Source organism: Anas platyrhynchos, chromosome 22 (assembly GCF_047663525.1).
Source record: "Anas platyrhynchos isolate ZD024472 breed Pekin duck chromosome 22, IASCAAS_PekinDuck_T2T, whole genome shotgun sequence".
Classification (NCBI taxonomy): Eukaryota; Metazoa; Chordata; class Aves; order Anseriformes; family Anatidae; genus Anas; species Anas platyrhynchos.
In genome coordinates this window covers 1696100-1714439 of record NC_092608.1, presented here as the reverse complement: position 1 = coordinate 1714439, position 18340 = coordinate 1696100, and positions in this window count along the sequence as shown.

Here is an 18340-nt window from a genome sequence, read left to right as displayed (position 1 = left end):
TATGGAGGTGGTGCCGCACGCACCGCCTGCCACTGCGCAGGCTCGGGTTTGAGCAGGACAGAGATTCATGCTTTGGGGAAACTTCCTCAGATTTTTAATTATCACAGGCAATTAAGACTTTAATTCTGCCAGGCTCCAGCTGCCGCAGCTGGCAGAGCTCCAGCGGGCTGGCCGTCAGCTCCGAAGCCTGCGCAGGATGCTGGGCACAGAGCAGGAGCCCTGGGACAGGAGCTGGCCACCGAAGCCACCGATGGAGATTGGGGCTCCTGGCATGAGGAGAGGCACACCACGCTCTTATCTGTGCACCAGGCCTGCTGCCCCTGCCTATTTGCACCATCCCCACGGGACAAACACGTGCCAGGCAGAGGAAGCAGGACGGTGAGCGGTGTGGAGGAAAAAAGAGGCTGAGGTGCCGGGTGTGGAGGAGGAATACTGTGCTCTGGGTCTGGTTTTGCTTTTCCAGTCTCCCCCCTAAGGGAGGAAGAGCAAACAGCTGGGAACAGAGCTCTGGGGGGGATCCCTGCACCCACAGCACTGGCCCCAGGGAGCACCCACATGCACAGAGGTTGGGAGGGCTGGAAATTGTTGATTTTGCCTCAAAGAGCCAGGCGCTCTGTGGAAGACAGAAGGATGAGGAGGGGAAGTGAGTGGCATTAAAAATAGATCAAGGCGACGAGGTGAGAGAGGCGGCTGGGGAGACAGAGCCCGAGAGAAGAGCAAGAAGAGTCTGGATGACGAGCAGGTAGTGCAGGAGGGAAGCCTCGAGCCAGGCGAGGACAGACAGACAGAACCAGGGAAACTCGGCCCAGAAAGCCCTGGCCACCCCACAAAGCCCCTGGGTGGCCATAGAGAGAGCCAGGCTCTGCCGGGGATGTGAGGCACGGACCCAGCAGTGCGGAGCTGGGCCCTTAATAGACAAAAAGCATAATAAAGTAACCCAAGTCCCACCGCGATATCCTTTCTCTTTTCACAATGAAAACCTCTTTCATAGCTGATCTAGTTCAAGTTAATACAGTTGTAATACACACACGCGAGAATGTGTCTCTCTACTTCTGCCTTACGCCTTATCACATATAAATATCACCACAAAAAACAGAGGAAGCATGAGCTCTGCCTCATCTGGCATCCCACAATGTAATTAGTTAGCACACATCAACTGAAGCCTGAAATATGGAATACAGAAATCAGAGGAGCTCACCCAGCGAAACGGAAAATGAGAAAGCCTCATCCAATGAAAGAGCTCTCTAAATATAACCATTGCTGCAAAATTATGTCAGAGAATAATTCATACTCAGAAATAGCTCTGAAACTTAGTGGAAGCATGAGCAGCTAAATAGAGCAAGCCACAAGGAACAATAAGGAAATTGCACAAACACGATGGATGTGTTACAGCAGAGTGTAGAAGCAACGATAAAAAGTATGCCAAAATAGTTCTTCTAAGCAGACCAGCAGTGCTGCTGCTCCCATTTGTACGGGGAGTGAGGAAAGCCTCGGAAAGAGGTGGGAAGTCCCCCCGCAGCCACCAACTTCTGTGTGGTTTGTCGGATTTGCTGGTGGAGAGCCAGACACCACAGAAAGAAATGCTACTAGCTCTGTATGCCCAAATTCTGTGCGTAGTCCTTCCTGTGCACGTTACTTGGACACATCCAGTCCTGGGGATATAAACTTTTTGCCTGAGCAGTCCTTGGCTACGGGATGTCTTAAAAAAACCCCTTGTAACTAAATGAGCTGTCCAACTTCTCTCTCGGTGCAGAAAACTTTCATGAACACCACCTGAGTTCAGGAAGGTAAATCTGGTGACAGCTTGGAGCTGCCAGCTCTCCATGCTGGGGGCAGGTGCCCAACACATCTCTGTCCCCTCTCCCAATTATTCCCTTCTGCACAGCCTCCTGCTCCCATTTCAGCAGCAGGGAAATGCAGAATGATGAGTTATCCTCTGCGGGGAGCAGGTTTGCGCAGAGGCTGACACCCAGGGCAGCTCCACCCAGCAGGGCTCACCTTCATTCCTTTGCTTCAGGGTTATTTCGGACGCCGTCTTTAATTTAATTTGGTGCAATTGGATTTGATTAAGAGGTATTGATTGGGGGGAGGGGAGTTAAGGGGCTAAAATTGTGGCCATTTGTCAATAGCTGGGAGCTGGTGAAATCTCATCACTAATAAATCAGTGCCGGCACTACTCAATACCCAGCTACAGCGGTCCAGAGAAGCAGACAGCCTCCTTCCCCTCTGGCACCCAGTGACAGATTAATACCATTAAAAGTTGCAAGCATTTCCAGCAAAGATCTGGAGAGAAGAGCCCCGAGGACGGAGGGTGGGAGATGGCCAGCACGCAGCCAGGGTGCCCACAGGTGACGCTCGCTGCTCTGCTCTTGGACACATATGGGGCAAAATTCGTGTCCCTGCAGGGACTTGGAGAGAGTGGGGATTAATGTCAAAGGCTCTGACCACACAGCCCAGCTCCAGAGAAAAGCAGCAAACCTCTCCTGAAGTGCCTGTCGTTCTCCTAACCAGCAAAGGCTACTTAACCTGGGGAGGATGCTGCAGCAGGTCCCAAAGCTGTGGCACAGAGGAGAGCTCTCGTGCCCAGGCTGCAGGGCAGGGCTCATCGGGTGAGGCACTGCTGCAGTGCGGGCTCCTGCTCTGACAGCACAGCACACGACTGCTGCTTTGGTTTAGGCGCCCTGTCCATGGGCAGCATCTCCAACAGCCGTGACATATAGAAAAATTACAGAGCAACACTTATTAGCTCTCCAGCAGCATATTGACACAACTCGAATGGAAAATGGGGTCTAAAATGAGTAGACTTAACACTTCTGATGTATTTGTATTATTTTCAGCACGCTATCATAACTCCCAGAATGGGGATGTCAAATGGCTCCTTCTAAGCATTTTGTACGTCTTTAAAAATGAAATGGGCTGCGCTGATGCCTTCAGATGTCTAATAGGTTGATACAAGTGTAAAAGTGCCACTTCATGCTTTGAGATGCAGCTAGAGTAAATCAATCCTATTTTTCCTGCCTATAAACTGCAGATATTTTGTCAAGGCTACTCTTGCTCTTTACGATCAAGGGAAGACGATGTGACACCCTTCGGGGCTGCTGGTGAAGCTGAACCTTGCTGGGTCCGTCTTGTGGCCCAGCCCAGCTGCTCGTACCCAGCAGAGGATGTGCAAGGAGGGCAGGGGGGCAGTGCTCATCACCCAGGTCTGGCTTGTGGGGTTCTCTGGAGACATCCTTAGTGCCCGTTCCTGCTATGGGTTTTTGTAGTGCCCAGGAGGAGCTGTTTTAAGTCCCTTGTAAGAGCTTAGATGGAGCCAGGGGAAGCTTGACAGGTTGGCCTGGTATTAATAAAAATGATCTATGATAATAAAAGGGGAGGAAAAAGACCACTAACTTACAAGCAGCAGTACCTGAAAGGCTTGAAACAGAAGGCAATGAACAGCTCCACCGTACCGCACGATGCGCGGCCACTGCCACGTTTGGAGAAAAACTCTCCGTGCTCAAAATCTTTTAAAGATAGTTAAAACCAGCAGTAGCCACCAACCAAACAAACATGCAAAGTCGCCAGGAGCTGTGGCAAGCTCTGCAAAGAGGGGGACAGGCACTGCTCCGAGCTGGAGCCTCCTGGAGGGGTGCGAGGAGGGGGAAACTCCCTGGTCCCCCGGGCTGCTGAAGGGCTCCTGGGGACGGTGCCACCAGTGCAAGGATCCAGCCCAGGGCAGGGACCAGCAAACACGCTGCCGAGGGGTGTGCGAGGACACATCCCCTCATTAACTCCTGGAAGCCAGTGCCTGGATGCTAATCCGTGGTGACATAAGTCTTCGTGACTAATGCAGCCGTAATCAAAATGGACCATAATCATTACGGCAGTAAAGTGATCCTTGCATTTTCCTATTACTAATCTTCAGCTTCTCCTTGTGACCTTTACTTTAAAATGTTTCAATATAAATAATGCACTTCTGTGAATATATTTTTCTGATTATTTCCCAAAGCTCTGATTCTCCATGTGTGACAGTCCCTGAAGTGGTAATTTGTTCTCTTTCCTGGTAATTGCAATTTTAGAAATAGCTTTCTCAAATGCTCACAGCCTGATATCTTTTTCAAAGATATTTCCTTCTTTCTCCCCTTTGTGATGAACTCGGTGCCCATGGTGGGCACCCCCCATCCCCTAGAGCGAGGGGCTCGTGCTGCCCCAGCAGACCCCCCCCTTCCACGGGGCAGTCTCCCAATGGTTTCAATTTTACTCCTATTTATGCCGGTTGGAGCAGATTCCGCTATGCAGGCAGGAAGGGAAGCACGCTGTTACAGGATAATGGTACCTATTTTCCCTTCACGTAGCGATACGCAGAGGGAAAGTAACCCAGCCAAGGAGATGTCGGTGGGGAAACGCAGAGACTTGCACTTACAAGCGGCTAATCCCGGTGATGCTTAGCCAAACACACACACGGCTGATCATAAGTTAATAAAGTGATCGCTCCCACGGCTGGTAAATCACTCTGGGGGCTCTGGATGCAGGCAGGGCCTGGCAGTGCCAAGGGGAAGCAGAACATCCCAGGGGCACCCCCCCCAAAAAAACACAGCCCCAGGCTGGGCATCGCAGCTCGTCTGGTGCAGGCAGCAGCAATTCTCCACCTGGGGGGACCGGGGGGGTCCAAGGTGGGCTCCTGTCCGGCCATGCCACAGCCCCTGGCTCTGACCTTTCGTAGCCAGTTTGGAGAAATTGTTGGTGATTAATTTAAGCTGAAGGTTAAGAGCCAACATAAGCTAGAAAGTCAATGACTAATCTATTAAGCTCCCCAGTAACTTAATTTACATGTTTTTAATGATTACTTCCTACCTGGGCACTCTGAAAACTAATTGGACTTGAATCGTTAAGTGCATTCAGAGGTGGACTCAAATTAATAAGTACCACTCATGTCTGCTTTTAGCTGCAAAAGAAAATCAACTTTGGTTCTTGGGCTGCCAGAATGCCTCATTGCTATGCAAATGTCGCAGCCTCTTCTCCATTCAAGGGGTATCTGCTCTCTAATAACAAGGATGCATTAGCCCGGGGAGCCAGCCTTTGCTGTACCCACTGCCATTTAGGAATTAAAATCCCAATTAAGGGCTTGATGCACTTCTTGAAAATTGACTTTTTTCATCTATTGTGGGGAAAAAAAAATAAATCTGCTCATGACTTTAGATGGGGAGCAGGCCAGACATCACCCTGGTATTTCCAGGCAGGCAAGGGCTGGATAAGGCTGGCCTGGTATTTCTGTACTGCTGAGCAGCTCCCACCCCTTCTCCTCCTCAGTTTAATTGCAGGTGGTCAGGGCAGGTCCCATCTCCTCCCTGCTCCCTCAGTTTGTGGCTCCTTCCACCCACAGCTGGTGCCCCAGGCATGGATCAGTGCCCCAGCACCACCAGGGGCTGCAGGGCACACGGTGGGAGCCCACCTGCTCTCCCTGTTCCTGAGAATAAAATTAATGCTTCTGATCAAAAGGCACCGTGGCGTGGCTGGCAGGCAGAGCCCCGTACCTCTGTGCGTGCCTTCAGAAAGCCCAGGCAACGTGCACTGACAGGGACAGCAAAGCCTTTTCCTGAGAGGTAATTGCTGATGACTCGCAATTAGAAGAAGCCACACTCAGCTCGGTTTTCAGCACCTCTAAGTCTATTAGAGATAGGCAAGTGATAACAAGCACACATCTCAGGCTCGAAGCGAGCACGACTTGGACAAGCCAGCGTGCACATCACCCCTGAGGGTGCTGCTAATTCCCAGGGGGAGGCAGGAGCTGCCAGCCCGTGCTGCTGGGAGAGGCTGCAGCACCCTCATGCTCGAGGTGCCCAAAATCTGCACAGCAAGCAACCAAGATGCCTTCTCCTTCTGTACGCAAGGCAAAGCTCTTGCTCTGCGTAAAGAATCTGGTGATAAAGAAGATGTGGCTGGAATGAGAAGCACCTACTTTAGAGTTAACATGAAAGCCCTTTTAATATAATCTAATGGCAAAAGGCAAAATGAGGTTTAGAGATGCAGCGCTGGCTCTCTACTTAAGGAGAGGATGAACACTTGTATTGGATCAATCCACATAAGGATGAAAAAAAAAATCAGTGTGGTATTTATTTCCCTAAGAAGTCTGGCATCTTTGCTGGAGCTGTGGGAAGTGAAATGAATTCATTCCGCATCGGATGCGTACAGCTGTCCTCTTCACAGCAAGCGCTCATGACTCCCAAGCAAGGACGCTCGTTAGAGACGAGCAGGAGCCTAAACAGTGGGATTTGGGGCTGTTGGGCCTGGTGAGCGACGGAGCGAGCTCTCCCTCTGCAAACACACATAGGGGATGGCAGATCCTGCGCCCTCCAGCACAGACAGGCCAACACAGCCTGCCCAAAACACCCCAGGCCAAATCCCCTGAGTTCCCAAGCTCACAGGAGGGCTGGTGCAAGGAAGAAGGTGCCAAAGGGTGTGAGTGATGGGCTTCTGTGACCTGCTGCCCTGACACACACACAAGGTCTGTGCCCAGCAGCGATGCCCAGCACCACCGAGCTGCAGGCACCGCTCCCTACCCAGCACCCAGCCCGAATTGCTTGCTTGAACCAGGCGGGCGACCAGCTAGCAGCTCGCAGGCTTCATGAGTTAATCATAATGAAATTGAGAATTTCACAGTTTGCCATCAATTAATAGCTGAGCAAACAGAACGCAGTGGTTATATTGGGGAAGATGTTTCCCCCTAAAGAACAGTTCTTTTAATGAGGCTTATAATAATACTCATTAATTTGTGTATGGCTGAATTTTCAGGTTCGCAAACAAGAAAGGCAATAGCTTTGCATTACGGTTGAGCCACACAAACAATAACTTCCCTCTTCGTTCCGAGCCTCAGGTGGGTCATTGAGAATTTATTTCACTGATTAAAAAAAAGTTCCCCAGAATAAATCCACAGCCCCAGTACGCCCAGGGCCTTTGCTGGGTCAGAGCGAAGGCATCCCCTGACACCACCTCACTGCCTCTCCCCCGTGACATTTTTGACGCATTCAGAACTTTCTTTTTCAGCATCCCCCTGCAGCACTGAGCTTGCAGCCTTGTCATGCAGCGGGAAGGGGCAGCTCCTTCCCGTCCCCATGCCCCCAGGTGAGGTCTCAGCTCACTGCCCGGGGGGGGACACGCTGCTCCAGCCCACGCTCATCTCCTCCAGCTGCAGAGAGCAGCAGGATGAGGCTGACTCGAGCCTCCCCGGCTCTCCTCCAGCACAAATAATGGCTCTGACAGGAAGCTGAATTCCCTCGGCCCTCGGAGGATGGAGTGCTTCATTGTGGGTTTTTTCATTAGCTTACAATACAGGAGCTGTACAGATGCTGTCTGTTCCCCCCCAATAGCAAGCAAATTATGCACCTGGGCTAACAGCCAGCATACAGAGGATTTATGCTTTCCAGGGCCTTTTATTAACTTGACAACATATGGCTCTATCCAGAGATCTGCTCCCTCTCCCAGCCCCGGGCAGGGGCTCTCCCCATTGCTCCCGGCCTGCCCATGGGGAGCACACAGCCCCTTGGGGATGTTGGTCACAGAAAGTTTTGGCTTGAAAGGGGCCCTTAAGGATTAATGAAACCACACCAAACAATTCCCATATTGAACACAGTTAAATTCCTTACATTACTTTTTTTTTTTCTTCCCCCCTGCACAAATTCAAAGCAGTTTTAAAGCAGTGTTGCTGAGTATTTTGGAATCCCCGAGATATTTATCTTTCCTGCAGGTACCTGCACTCACACAGGTACACCAGAAAATGAGTTGGCGCAGGACAAGTTTTGATTCCGGAGTTCTCCATGGAAACCTGCATTGAAGATGTATTTTTCATCATACTTGGGGCACATCCCTTCATTGACAATCACCAGCTTCTTATGTAACCGAACCCCAAAGAAAATCCTGTTGTTTTTTTTTTTGCTTTCATATCTGATTTTTATTTCTTGCGGATGCCTGACATGAAAGCCTGTAACGGTCCCTTTGGAACCGGAGGCTGCACTAGCCTATGCATATTAGCCAACACTCGGAAAGCAGAGTCACAATTGATTTTTGTCTTTAAGATTCAGGCTGCAATTGATTTCTCAGACAGAAGCTTTGCATCTAATGAAATGCAGAGATGCTCTTAGAAATGCACTGCAGCTGGCAGCACGGCTACGGGCAAGGCAAATTGCCCTCCTTTTTCAAGCTCTCAGCAACTCCCAGAGAAGACCCGAACGGCTGAGTTCCTGCAGGTGAAGGGGCTGGCAGGAGGTGGGAGCAGCTTCAGAGGCGGCAGCGTTGCCAGGAAAGACCTTGCCAAAACATTTTCATATCTCAATATGTGTGGGAGGAATGTCTAACAATGTTGAACTTAAACTGGCTGGAAAAGCATCACGCTGCTGCCTGGGTTTAGCTGTTCCTCTTCCCTCCCATGGCTGTAACACTGCTGGGTCGCACTGAGCCAAGCCCCCCGGGGTAACTGTGGGGAAGCTGGACCCCCAGCAGGGGGGTGTCACCCATGGCCAGGGCTTGTCCACATCCTCCTGGCACCCGTGGGCCAGGAGCCCACCCAACACAGAGATTATTTTGGTTGCAATGGGCAAAGCCAGATGGCACGGTTCAGAGCCCTCAGCCAGGCCCTATAGGGGAAGCCATAGGGCTGTGCCTGCCACAGGCAGGGCTCTTGGCAGGAAACTCTTAAAACGCTCTCAGGAGGTGCAGCTGTGAAGAAAACCCACTTATTCCTGAGAGGAAGAAGCTTGACTGCCAGAAGCACTGCTCCTAATTAGACGGATGAGCGCTGCGTTGCTCCAAGTCAGCGTGGCAGAAGGGTACTGAGAGCTGATCCTCCCTTCCCTGCGCCTGAGAGCCCCTCACTGAGCACATTCCTTCAGTCACCAGCACAGAAAATAACTCAGCACCACACCAACGTGTGGCTGAGGACCACCTCCCCCTCTCCCCTCTGCACCCCCACATTTCTTCCCCATCGCTGTGCAGGACCCCCGGTACCTGGAAGCCCCAGGTGGGCGATGTGGGGTCCCACGGTGCTCCCTGTGCTGGGCAGCTGCCCAGCACGCAAACCTCCTGCTCCATCACTGGTCAGACAAAGCTGCGAGAGGCTCAGGGCACCAGGGTCAGACCCCCCTCCCTATCTCAAAAGCCCCCCAGCCCTTTGCAGCAGCCTTTTATAGGCTGAGTGCCCCCAGCTGTGTGCCCCCACCTGCAGCTGGGGCCGGGATGGCCCCGCTCTTCCTTTCCTCCTATACACAGCCTTTGTGCTCCCCCCTGTAGCTGGCTTTCACATCCATCTCCACCACCATTTCCTAGCAGACTGGTATGTCAGCTGCCACATATTTCCAGTTCCTGCATCTTTGCTCTGGGAGCTTGGCCCCAAAGCACGGCTCTGCTGGGGCGGGTGTGGGAGAGGGAGAGCACCCGTGGTGGGCAGTGCTGGGGGCACCACAGGCTGTGTCAGCCACGTATCTGACATCCCATCCCAGGACCTCGGGTCTGGTTTTAGCAGACATTTACACACGCCGAGGCACCCGGCTCTCAGGCATCCCCTGGTAGATGTGTGAAACTCGGGGTGTTTTCCTAGCCGCGCTTGCAAAAGTGCTGGAAATGCCATCAGGAAGTTTAAGCTGAGATTAGGAGCTGTCATTTATATATACATAAAATGCTCCAAATCGATAGAGGCAAGACCCAAATAAGCCTTGTGTAAGCTGAAGCACAACCATCCGCACAGCTGTGGCTGTGCTGCCTCCTCCACTGCCTGGAGCCCAGCATGTGGTGAGGGCTGTCCCATGCCTGCTGCCCCCCCTGCACCTCCTGCACCACCCCACGGACACTGATGGACCTTCTGCCACCTTCAGCCACCAGGAACTGCTTTTCCCTTCGTGCACACACGTGTTTTCCAAACTTTTCTGAAGTTGCTGCGTGCAGCGGCCAAGGAGCGATCTGTTTGCGCGCCCCAAGTGCTGCAGGAGTTTGTTTGCCGAAGCTCCTTAAAGTGTGGAGCGTGAGGATACAATGGCATTTGAGTATTGTTGAGTGCTTTCAAGAAGATTACACCCGCTGAAGTAGTAATTAATGTTTGTTTTATTATGTTCTGGGGAATGATCGGCCAACAAGATAATTCAAATAAAACAGAACATGTTCCGATTGAACACTATTTAAACGCTGATTCATTGCAAACTAGCCCGTGCAAAGGACTAATAATTAAGAGAAAAGGCACAAGCAGGAGTATACTCACCATTTGTCTGCCTTTTATGTCATTAAAATGATGGAAATTACAGCTTAATGAGTGGAAATTGGATGTGCTCTTGAGAGTTTTGTGTATCTTGTTTTCTTACCCGCTGCAGTTTCCAACCACATACCCCAGCACTTCCTCAGCCCCACGGCGAGTGCTCAGAGGATCAGACCCTGTGCCAGTGCACCCGGCCAGTCCTGGGGAGGTTTTGCTGGGCAGCTCTGCCTGCCAGGTTAATTCTTTGCTGATGTGTCATTAAGTTATACACAGGGAAATTACTGTGTCACATTATATGGTAAATAAACCTCAGCAGGGCTTGAAAGCCGAACATCCAGCACGCTGCAAAACATCCAGTTTTATCTTACAGCCCTGGTTTTTGGCAGGGCCCCCACCCCTGCTCCTTCCAAACTGCACTGAGCTGATGTGGCACGGAGTCTGCAACGGGAAGGGCTGTGGTTCACGTCCCCGAGGCACAGCTGCCCTTTGCCATTGCTGCTGGACGGGGGGCAGCGGGGTGCAGCAAGGCACTCACTGCTGGGCATTTTGCACTCTAACCAGAGAAAATACCTGGAGTGCATCGGAGAGGTGCAGGGTGGCCTCTCCATTGCTTTTCTGCCCTGGCAGCAGCAGTAGTGCCCTGAGCTGCAGCAGCAGAGCCGGGCACCCTGAGGTGCTCAGCACCCTGTGCCGGGGCAGTGGGAGCAGAGCCCGGTGCTGCCACGCCGCCAGCTGAGGCACCGCTATCCATTATGGCACAGCGGGACCTGCCACCACTTTTCATTCCCTTTTCTTTGCTGAATCTAAATTCCCCTAAATGGGGAGAGATAAATTCTATCTGTAACGGAGCGGGCAGGATGAACACGGCATAATACACCTGCTCTCCATATAAATGATCTGCTGCACAGGGACACTGGCAAAGGGAGGTGCATGACGTGTCAGTTAAATGACTAGAAGAAAATTGTCCTCCATCTGTTGAAATAAATTCCACCGCATTTATTTCTCGGAGTAACCGTACAGGGACGTAATGTGCTATTAAGCACAGAGAAGCAGCTGAAGGAGCCGGGGGCCGGCTCGGTGCCGGCACCCCCAGCGCAGGGGGGTCCCTCCGGCCGCGCAGACCCTCGCGGCCCCGGCTCCTGCTCCGCACCCCCGGGCGCGGATTTTCCACAAGGTGGAGCCTGCGGGCAGCCGATGCGCAGCCGGCAGCGCCGGAGGAGGTGGATGCAGGGCCGGGGGGGTGGCTGTCAGCCTGTCCGGCTGTCCCGACGCGTGGTGGGCTGTCTGTCCATCTGTCCGTCCGTCTCCCAGGTGGTGCCTGGACAGCAGCGCAGAGCAGGCTGTCTGGCTGTCCATCTGGCTGTCTCCCGGGTGGTGCCAGGAGAGGGCTGGGAAGTGGCTGCTTTGCCTCGTCTCCCTTTGCAGTGCAAGCTCAGTGGGACCTGCTGCAGGCCCTTGTGTGTGCACGCGTGTGTGCGCATCCGTCAGCCGCACAGATGAGCCACCCCCAGCCGGCCCTGATGGCTCAGCTGGGGATGGCTCAAAGGATGCTGCAAGCCAGTGCCAGACACAGCCCTTAACCACAGGCAACACCTCCCAGGATCGGGAGGCACCAGAGCCTGCCCAGCAGCACTTCTTGCTCAGGTTCAGCACGGACCCAAGGGCACTCAGCAGCAGAGCATCCTGCGAGCTCAGCCTAGGTCTTTGCTTGTACCAGGCTGGCCACACGCTGCTGCCTCCAGCTCAGCACAGGGAAGGGAAGCAGCTAAACGTGGCACTGCCCTCGCTGCCTCCTGGCTAGCAGTCCCCAAAATGTGGGTCATGACTGGCCCTGCAGCGATGCTGGCTGGGGACAGTGAGGGAGGGTTTGTGGAGGGACGTCCCCGTTTCACAGACATCAGAGGTGCGGCTGGTCAGGCGGAACCGAGAGGAACTGTCAGCCACAGCTTCTACCAGGGAAATTGGAGAAAAATCTTTCATCCAGGAAGATATTCCAGAATTTCTACGAGTAAAAGTCTCCCAGATGTGTTTGAGGAGAAAATCCATTTCAGGTGCTCGGCACAAGCTGGGGCGCAGTGCCCAGTGTTTCACTGGGCAGCCCCGCGGGCTGTGCTGGCAGCAGGGGCTCCTGCACGGGGTAAATTCATCTTTACGTGCTGATGGCTCGCTGCTTTGCTTGTTAATCCCCAGAGGTAGGTGTGAAAGCTGCATGGATTAAAACAAATGCCAGAGCCTGAAGAGAAATGTCAGGAGCTGGGGGGGCTCCGGCGGGAGCCTGCCCACGTGTCCCACCTCCGGAGGAAGCCTCTCACGCTTTACTTTAAGCTGGTTTGTTCCCATGCTGGAGATCAGCGAAAAAAAGGTTTGTGATCACTTCACCAGGACTTCCAGCCCCACAGTTGCTTGGCTTTATTTATTCTAAATCTCCCTTTTGCTAGAAAAACCTGAGCTCTGGGAAGCAGAGGGGAGGGAAGCACCGCTTACTGTAAGTGGCATGGGGAGAAAAATAGCATTGTGCTTCACATGATTTCCACATTATGCTAATGCACATCTGTTGAATGTCTTCTTCCCATTATGAATTCCAGCAGGTCCTTTCTAGTAAGTGGGAATTACTTCCATTCTCTGTGTTTTTTGTTTTTTAATTGCTCAATGTTTAGGAAAATCGAGCAGCTCGAAGGCACGGCTGAGGCTGCAGCCGCCGGTGATGCTCGGTGCAGGTGGGCACAGCCCTGTGGCTGCATCCAGGGGTGCTTGGGGCCAGCCCATGGGCTGGGCTACAAAAGCTGCCAAGTAAAAGATCCTGGAGGTGCAGTGAGGCAAGGAGTTGGGGCTGGCAGCTCCTTCCCCTATGATTCCCAGCTCTTTCGGGGGACCCTGCTGCTGCCAGTCCCTGGGGGATCTGCTCACCCTCACCACAAGTGCAGCTGGAAGGTAACTTGGCCTTTCCTACCACAAACCTTCCCCAAGCAACCACAGGCACAACCACCATGACAGAGAAGGAAGAAAGAGGTGAGGAAGAGATGGATCAATAAAATGTTCAAGGAGTGAAGAAAAAAGGAAAAAATAATGAGCCCCATTTGTTTGCTTCCTCCACAGGTCACCTTAAAGGCACAGCGACAGGAGGAAAACATCAAATAACTGATGAAAAAGAAATAGAGGCAGATAATGTGGCTAAGCAGGCAGAAAGCCATGTGTCTCACCTCTACGAATCCAGGATAACCACCGTAACTCCGGCCTTTGGCTCCGCTGGAAAATTTCAATGTGCTGGTAAGTGAGGGAGGGCAGCAGGGAGATGGCGTTAGCAGAAAGACGAGTTCGTAATTGCCAGGGAGCTGCAATTAAGCTCCTGGGAAAACCTTGCTGGGTTGCAAAGTCGGGGTGTGCCAAGCACAGACGTGGCCTTAAGGACCCTGCGAGAAGGTGCCAAATGTGCTGGGGTGGGCGCACAGATCCCAACAGCCACACGCCCAGAGCTGGCTCTGAATGTGATAGGAGGTCGGAGGGAATTGCTGAGGATCTGGTCTACACCTAATTTTGGGGGGAGGCAGGTGACAGGGAACACGAGCAGGGTGCTGAGTGTCTGCATCGGCAGCCAGCCCGGTGACAGCCAGCTCGACTGGGACCAGCAGCACTGCCCCGGAGGGTGGCAATGAGAGCAGGGGAGGGAGCCCAGGCTGGGTTTCTTCTAATTCACATAGAAAAAAAATCAAATCCAAGGTTCTCCAAACCCATCTGAGACCTAATAATGTACGTGACAGCTGTGTGAGTGCGCTTAATGCTCACCCTGCAGGCTGAAATGGGATTTGGCTGGTGACCGTCTGCATGTGGGGAGGCTGAGAGCCTTTAAAGAGCATGAGGCTAGCACAATGGTTCAAAATTAAAAGTTCCTGTTAATTAAAACTAAGAAGCCAATAATCCCATGCAGCACGTGGCGTGGGATGGCGAGGGCAGGCACGGCAGCACCGCTCCTCTGCTGGCGCCGGCATCGCGGGACAGCAGCAGTTCATTAAAGTCAATATAAATGGAAAGAGGATTTGGACACACAGAGGCGACAGATAAGCAGCGACAGGGAATATGGAAACATGGCCTACTTTTGTCAGCCTGGGGAAATCAGTGCAATGGTATTAGAGAGGCAAAAAGACCGCTTTGATATGGGACACTTTTGACACCCATGCGGGGATCAGCCAGGAAAGGAAGTGCCTGCCCCTCGAGCGCTGGGCTCTGGCCACAAGAACCCTCTTGCCATGGCAGCATCGTGGGGCTGCATTTCAAGCCTTGTCCTTTGCTTCCGAAAGCCCCCAGAGAAGACAGGGCTCCTACCAGAAGCACAGGCAAGGCATGCAGGGGGTGTCTGCACCTCTGTCCCTACAATCCCTCAGCCAGGGCCGTGAGAGCTCTCCAGTTCCCATAGAACTGAGCCAGGAGCTTCAGCTGCCCTCGCGTCATCAGAGGGAAAGCCCTTAAACCTAAGCCTTGATTCTGAGCCTGGAAGAAGCAGACAATACAGATCTCTGTTGCTGCCACTGCTGCTGAACACACCACTGCCAGGCTTTGCATCCCAGCCCAGGGCTCCCCAGGTGGGACCTAACAGCGCGCGCCACCAGCAGAGCTGAGCCAGGGAGCTGATTTTCCTCTTTCACTCGTGGGAGGTTTTCAGCAGCTCACCTTCCTCCTCCTGCTTCACGACAGGGCTATCGGTGCCAGGAGGCTGCCCAGCGGGTGCAATTTGTTCCCATCAGGGCCCCCGTGCTCACAGCAGCCCCTGCGCCTGCCCATCAGCCTGGCTCCGTGCTCCGCGCCGCGATGCTGCGGGTGCCGGCGGGGACAGGGACGGGGACCTGCTGCCAGCCTCCTCCCACCTGCCCCGACCCACTTTGTCCTGACCTTCTCTGCCGTGCTGTTGATGCACACACGACTTTATTTAGCAAACGCTTTCAGTGTGGTACTCACCTATTCTGGGACAAACGCCGCTCGCGCTGTGGTGATTAATGAGCAAGACGAAGACCTTCTCCCTGCCCCATCACCCTTGAAATCTGCTTGATTGCGCATACTAAACGAAAACAAATTTTAGAGATTTTATTTTTTTTTCAGTGTTCTTCAGGTAGGTCTGTGCTGAAGTCCCTGCTGTGATTACAGTCTCTGAGCTGGACGGGATTTGAGGAGAATTTTTATTTGAACAATAGGTCAAATGTGAATTCACCTTGCTCCAGACACAGGATATTAGCTCCAATTTTGGAGGCTTTTAGCCTTTTTAAAGAAGAGGAAAAGAAAGAAAATCCTCACTGTCTAATTACATTGGTTACAGGCAATCAGACTCTTAGTCATATTCTGATGGCTTTTATTTGACACTGATTGATTACACTCTAATAGCTGCCCCGAGCACTCTCCTGGGTTGTAAAGAAGTTTTGCATAACTACACCAAGTGCTGTGGGCAGGAGGCTGCTGCTGCTGGACGATCCTCACCGCCTCCTCCAGGAGTCCAGCTCTCTCCATGTCAATCCCTCCTGCTCACCCCAGGTCCTGGAGCACCCCGTGGGGGTGTAAGGGGCTGGATCCAGCTAAGGGACACCCCACGGCACCGGCTGGTGCTCCTCACAGTGCTGGGGCCCCCATGGGCTCTGGCAGCACCCTGGGGTGAAGGTGCCCTCTGGCAGCTCCCTGGGGGGAGCCAGGTTTTGGCCCCAGCCTTCCACACCGCAGCTGCTGGCACAGAACAGCAGCGAGCAAGCACAGCCATTGATTCCTGGCCAGGGACTCCGCTCCCCCACGCGTTCAGCACCGCTTTGGAAATTATCTCTCTGAAGCTTCCCTGTGCTAATGGGATGCAGGGCGGTCGGACACGCTCGCTCCCCTATCTACACGGTTCTGACAAATATGAGATCAGGCACTTGGGAATCTCATTCAAAGAGCATCAGCTGAGACCCAGGAACGTATTAAACGAAACAAAGCGCAATTAGATGGAGCCTCTCTGTGATCTGCTGCTGTAGCACTGCCGCCTTGCCTGCGGTCGTAGGTTTCCCTGTGGTGGGGACTCTGGGGCTGTGTTCCTAGCATGGAGATCTGGCATTGGAGAGCTCCACTCGGGCCTGAGTTTGAAAGAGAAGGAGAGCAAAGCACAGCTTTGAATATTTTCTAACATCTTTTCTAACACCACAACACTCGTATAACCGATACTGGAACAATACTCTGAAGGAGAAGTCTGATGCAGCCGATAACAACAGATTTGTATTTCTGAGATAGGAAAGTGTATCTGTTTGGAACACAGAGGCTGAATATATCGCTGTAGAAGCACATTACGTTGACAGCTCGGAGGCTCTGCGGCTGCTCACCGCACACCCGGAGCTCAGCAGCACGGCACCGAGGCTTCCTGCACTGCCCACCACGGTCACCATAAAGCCATTTTCTCCTTCACACAGGTTGCAGTTCAAATGGCAATCACCTCGCCACTAACTACAGCTGCTGGCTATGGGTTCGGCAGCGTGGGCAAGGGGCAAGCTGCAGCCAAGGATGGTGGCCTGCAGGAAATGTGAGCGCTGGGAGGGAGCACAGCATCGTGGTGTTGCTGGAAATGTCCCTTCTGCAGGATGTCACCCTCGGTGCTGAGCTAATCAACGCTCCCCTTCGGGAATCTGGCCAGGTCTTTTTAAAGTTTTTTATCTTATGGATCTAATCTGCCTTCTCTGAAAGTTTTTATTCTGCACTTTTCAAAGCAAAGTACATTTGCTAATCAGAGTGAACTGAATCACCACTGCTTAAAATGCCTTGAAAGGTGACAGCTTTGGTTTTCCAACTACGCTACCATTGCAGTCCGTGACCTTGCAGTGGAGGAGCAGAAACATCAGGAGTCTGGGGATGGCTGGATGCACTGGCAAGGAGCAGAGCTGACATCCAGCTAGAGAGACTTTAATAGACTGATAAGAAAAGCATCATAATATCCTCATATGAACATGATAAAGAATAAATCCTTCCTCTAGAATGTCAAATTTTCAGACCCGGGTCTTTCAAATGATCAACATAGATAAGCCTGATATTTTTTAGATAACTCTGTCTTTAAAATATGTATGTTTCGGTAGGATTCGAAGGAACTGGTAGGATTCGGTGCTGAATGAGCACTGCCAGTTTTATGGCAAAACACAGCCTGAATAATTTAGGGACTCAGGCGAGCCACTTTCATAGAGTAATTGAAATACAGAATATTGCACCTAAAATTCCTAGCTATGTGTTCTGGTGAATGGCTTTAAGCAGATAATCACTTCCTTTTGCAGGGAAAGTGCAGACAGGGTCAGGTTTGATATACTGTAAATCAGCGCGTTGGAAAGAGCAGCACCTTGTTTTTACTTAGTGTGCTGTTGCCAATTTGAAATTGATGTATTATTATCCTACAGTTTGCTGTTGTAGATGCTATTCTTCAGGGGATAAAGTATTCCCCTTGGCACTCAAACTTTAACATGAAAAGTAAACTGAAACAGCATTGCCGTGCTGGGAACTGAAGATGAGGTGGAATAAAAGGCTTTTTTTTTTTTTTTCTCTTCTGAACACACAGTTAGCAACTGGCTAATATTAGCTCCTTGCAATAACTTATATTAAATGCATCATCCCGTGGTAAACATTGATTCAGAGACCTGATGTAATAGTCTGATACCAAGACCAGACACTGCCAGTCTGCCCTCGCTTATGTCCCACCTGAGAACAAATTTACTTTTTTTCCTCAAGCTTCTTTGATTCTTCCTTCCCCGTGGAGCCTCTTTATGCCCTGAGGTTGGCACCTGGGAGCGGCTGAATCGGGTTAGCAGCCCCTGGGCTCCGTTCTAGCACATTTTGCATCTAACACACGGCGCTGCCAGCCTGCAGGCAGGGGAACAGGGCAGCAAGCGAGGCAGCCGCGACTCGTGCTGCATTTGGATTTCATGTGCTGGAACTGCCAGGCAGGGCTGGCTCCTCTGCACAGAGCCATCGCTCTACGAAGCTGCCGAGCCCGGGGCTGGCTCAGCCTCCTGCTTCAACCAGCTTGCACCGATCTGCTCTCGGCCCCCTTTCATATCTGATTTCACATTTACTGAGATTTCCTTAATTGCCTCGTGCCTGTTCCTCCGCTCTCACTCCTCAGCCGATGTCTCAAAG